Source organism: Clinocottus analis, unplaced genomic scaffold (assembly GCF_023055335.1).
Source record: "Clinocottus analis isolate CAN_PGR_092001 unplaced genomic scaffold, fCliAna1.0.p SCAF_29, whole genome shotgun sequence".
In the NCBI taxonomy this organism is placed as follows: Eukaryota; Metazoa; Chordata; class Actinopteri; order Perciformes; family Cottidae; genus Clinocottus; species Clinocottus analis.
The window spans coordinates 1,455,536-1,460,600 of record NW_027176031.1 but is presented as its reverse complement, the minus strand read 5'-3'; the positions used below and the strand labels follow the sequence as shown (position 1 = coordinate 1,460,600).

Here is a 5,065-nt window from a genome sequence, read left to right as displayed (position 1 = left end):
TGAGGTTGCTCTGCTCTGAGTTCAGATGGAAATGCTCTGGGAACCACAGTACAATTTAAAAAAAAAAAGGTACACTTTCTAGTTGCCTCGCTAGTTTACGGCTCGCTAGTTTACAGTTCTTCATATCTGTTTTAGCTCATCACGTTGAAGACCGTGTTCTCCGTTCAGAATGCACTTGCACCTCTAGAAATTGTTTTTTTTTAAATGACAGAAAAAACAAAAACCTGGTTCACAATACATTTGCTGAAGCTACCGAAGAAAAACTCAACTCGTCAATCTTCAGATCTTCATCCTCCTAAATTACTGACTAGCAGGGGTCAATTTTGTATTTGATTTCGTGGAACCAAATTATGGAATGACTGTTCCCACTTAAAGAAATGTCCTTCTATAAAATGTTTTAAAAAAGGCCTAAACGAAACTGTAATTGCTGTTTTGTAAGAGGTTTTCTTTTTGTTTATGTATTAGTGTTCATGTCTTTCTTGTATTAGCTGTTATTAGTTATTGTATTAGCTGTTATTAGTTATTTATTTGTTTTAACTTTAATGGGTGGAGGCTTCAAATAAGCCCAGTAGGCTTTTTGTCTCTTCCTGCACTTTTATATTTATTTATCTCTGTTGTAATGTTATTTTATTTTGTCGAAGTGTGCAAATAAATATCTACCTACCTTGGGGAGAATAAGGACTGGAACCAAACTATTATAGAGAAAATGGGTTTGTCCCTCCTTAACCTGAATGCACCTTCAATGTGTTCGACACACATGCAAAGATGAACTCGTGAAGGAACTTAATTTTTTTACACCATCTGCATCTGGCCTAGTTTAAAAAACAAGTTGTGCACTTTGAGGACGCTTAGCTGTACTTTGAAGGTTCAGTGATTTCAGAACTGGTGAAAGATCTTTGCTCAGTGCTGCTTAGAGAGTGGATGGGCCTTAAAGCACCGAGTGCAGGAGATATGTAAACATAGCAAATATTACATTACATTTAGCTAACGCTTTTCTGCAAAGCGACTTACATTTTTATCTAAACTCCGTGGACACAGCATCGTGGATCAATTCAGGGTTAAGTGTCTTGCTCAAGGACACAACAACAAGTTCTAGTGGAGCCGGTGCTCGAACCACCGATCCTCTGATTGAAAGACAGACATGCTAAACACTGAGCCACAGTCGCAAATAAGTGGACAAGGGTTCTGAATATTCAGTTGGCTTTTATCCCCTGGCAATAACCTAACCCTAAATGCAGTCAAGGTGCGTGGCTTCTGAATTTCAGCCGAGGAGGAAGGGCCAACTTCAAATGTTGTGTTGTCATCAACCCTCTTAGTTTGGAGCCTATCACCGGCAACAGAAAGTAACATGCTAACAGCATGCAAAGCTAATTTGACCGTAACTCCTCGAATATTTACGCAATCAACGGGTTTGATGGATTCTGAACGCTAAGAAGCGTTTGTAATCCATTGCGGTAAAGGTTTCAAAAAAATGGCGCCGAGCTTGTCTCTGGGGAGCCGTGGAAGAGAGCAAATCAGAGAGCAGGGGAGAGACTCTGACTGGCACTTGTGCACTGTTTCCACCTCAAAATGGCTTTCTGTCTGTTCTTTTCCCACTGTCTTGCTTTGTGTTTGTGGGGACAGGAAAGTGGCCTTTAGTGGGGGTTTAGGTGTTCAGCAAGTGGCTGAACTCTCTGAAACTATACTGATACCATTATTTATAACCCCAACATATTATTTACAAAGAAAATGGGTAGCACTTTATAATAAGTGCACACTATTTAGCATTAGTAAAGCATGAATGATCCATGAACTAATCATTTATAAAGCATAAATCCAACATGAATACTCATGAGTAAACTCATCCATAAACAGTTATAAATGATTAGTTCTTGATTAATAAGCTAGGGTTTCATACTTTACAAATGATTGATTCCCCATTTGTAAATGAATTATTCGGGACTTATACATGATTAATAAGATCATTTGTAAAGTGTTAGTAAATGATTTAAAAAAATGCTGCAAGTCATGATTCATTTAGGTAGTTATTAATCATTAGTTACTACTAGTTAGTTAAGCATTAGTTAAGCATGTTCTGTGACCTTATCAAAAGTGTAGACTATGCTTTACAAAGCATTAACACATGTCATGATGAATTCACTAGTTACTACTCATTAGATCACTGGTTACTACTAGTCAGGGCTGTAGTGGAGGGTAAACGCCGTTTACGCACCTCTGGAATTTTGGAAATAGCGTTTACCCACCTCTGAGTGGCGTTTATGCACCTCAAAGTTCCATGCGCCTTGTATTCTTCCGTTGCAATAATAACATTTATAATTGTGTGCTTGAGTTATTTTTTTCTTGTTTTTCCGCTGAATTAAAGCATGCTTAAATTTCTAAACTCTGCAGAAGAAAAGAAAAGGGGCGGTGTGAAGCCGGTAACGGACCCGCGTCCCGCCGGGTCCGGTCTTCTCTAAGTCGGGTTGTCAGCTGCAGCTGACACTGACGTGAAATCAAACGAGCGGAAAGAGTCACGGGACACAACATCCGGTTTTCAAAGGAGTGACTGACCACATTCAAACATCTTAACTGTACGGGTCGTATAGAAATGTTTTAATATGTCAAACACAATCGTACGATAGTTCTTAATCTAGCAATTGTCTTGTTGTGTTGGGCTCCACCCACGCGTTAGAGGAGCATCAGGATCAGGTGGGGGACGAGACTCAACTGATCCTGATCTCCTCATCAGCGACGCTTATAATGGTGAGGGAGGGAAAAGAAGAAGAAGGGGGGAGATGCGACGAGGAAAGAGAGGCTTCTCTTCTTGCCGATGGAGGTGAAACCGGTAAGCTGGGTAGTGGCCCGGTTGTGATAGTTCTAGACAGAGCTACCTTTGAGTTATTTTGTTTATTTCAATAAAACCATTTAAAGCCTGTGATTGCTGCGCTGCCCGAGCGTCTGGGCCCTTCCTCCCATCCTGTTACACTACAAACACGTGTATTCACTCTCATTGACTGTATATGACTTTTTTAACTGAAAACCAAATGCAATATATCCAGGACAGCCTTACAGAGTGATGCTTTGTGTTGCGTCGCTACACATCGCGTCGACACCTGTTTGATCACAAAATTCATAGTTTACCCACCTCTAATTTTACCACGACAGCACTGCTACTAGTGAGTTAAGCATTAGTTAAGCATGTTCTTAAGTAATGACCAGCAAGGAAAATGGTCCCAACACAAAGTGATAAAGAACATATCAATATTTATTGCAAAATGCAAACAATGTAAACAAATACAATCTTTAAAAAACAATAATATAATAAAATATGTCAGTGTCCATATTAGACCAAAAGCTATAGTTCAAATGCAAGTCTCAAAATGATTTGAGACAGAAAAAACGTGTATACTACAATAACAATGTAAACTGATTCTTTGGAGTTTGTCTCAGCTGTTTCCGATGGAAAGACACAATTATTTCCATCTCCGTTTGTTGACACAAGTAACAGCGACTAATAGTACTTGTACTTTCTTAAAATTTCATGAATCAATCTTCCAAATGCACCATCACAGTGTTTCTTTCATTCATTCCACTCAGTTACTGCAAAGTGGTCAGAAAGTAAACTCTTAGTGCAATTCCCCCTAAGTCTCCAGATCTGCTCCTTGTAGGATCTCCAGGCTCTCTCAATAAGCTGGGTGTGGGCTCCAGTGTTTGGATCTACATACCACCTGCTGTGCTTGACAGTGTGATGGTTGTGCCTTAGGGAGTATGGGATAGGCCAGCCATTCGTCACTGATAATTGATGATCCAAGCCTCACACGATGTGTAATCAAGGGGACTAGATGTCGTCGAGATCTTCTCTCCACAAGACGTAGGATAAGCTTTCCAGATATTGGCCCTTGATGATGCCTCACACTTGGCATCCCAAAGACCCACTTCTTTCTTTTCCACCCACCAGCCGTTCTTCCTCTCCCAGACTGATAAGGAAAAAGAATAAACACAGTCATAAACAGATACTTTATATTAACAAAAACTTGGTTGACTATATTGCACAATTATTTTTAAGTCTGTATTATTATACCACACCTTTCTTTTGTGCTTAAAATGGCTCTAATCATTGATCACAACAAACTGCCTTCGTCCACCAATCTGCTGGCCTGTAGGCCTTCTCAACCTTTCAGCTGCTGCGATCTCTTATTTTTTTTTGCCATTTTACTAAGAGTTGTCGAACTGGCTGCAATGCTGTCTTCCATCATGTCAATCTACCGTAATCACAGACCCTGAGAAATTCTTCAAAGGCAAATTAAAAAAAAGGTTTGTTTCTCCAAAATCATTGACAAAACATTAGTTACATTATTTTGCATATGTTATGTAAATTGCAAAGAGAATTTCAATTTCGTGAGCCTGTGTGATTATGCCATTATTGTCATTACTTGCTTACCTGTACACGAATTGCATCCAGTTACTCAGGGAGACTTTTGAACAACTGAAGATGAACCGGACAGATACTTGATTTGCCCTTCCCATATGTACTGCTCGTCGACAGATCCCACTTCATACATCATCAACGTGGGAAAAGGTGTTGCTCAAGAATTGATACAACGTGCGTTTCCGATATGAAAAACTCTGAACAAAGTAGAAAAGGCGTGCGGACCCGGGCCAAAAAGAATGCCAGCCAGGTGACTGATAGTTTAGAGACGATGCCCGTCACTGGCACGAGTGGTGATTATATTTATTAGTTTGCTAACACGTCCACATTTTTGATTAAGAGTATCTAGCTAGCTTGCCAGCTAGCAAGCTCACTAAGTAGCAAGTCACTCACAACTGAGACATGCACACGCCCCGTGGCACCTCCGTTGTACGTAGACCACCCCAGGTGACAGTTAGTATATAATAACGATGTCAGTAACTCAACATCTGTTCTGACGTTAGAAACTGCTTCTCAATCAATTTTGTTCTTTTTGTTGCATGTTTGTTGTCTGTTATCTATCTGGTTTGAGAAAAAGTGCTTTTATTTTAAACTCGGCAAACCTTGTTTTAACGGACGTTGCTGTTTAATGTCTAAAGCTACAGTCTATGCGGTCAA

General features: G+C 39.9%; 1 pseudogene; it reads right to left on the bottom strand.

Moving 5' to 3' along the window:
- Positions 1–3,490: 3,490 nt before the first annotated feature.
- LOC137795607 (uncharacterized) lies at positions 3,491–4,506 on the bottom strand (annotated as a pseudogene).
- Between the last annotated feature and the right edge of the window lie 559 nt (positions 4,507–5,065).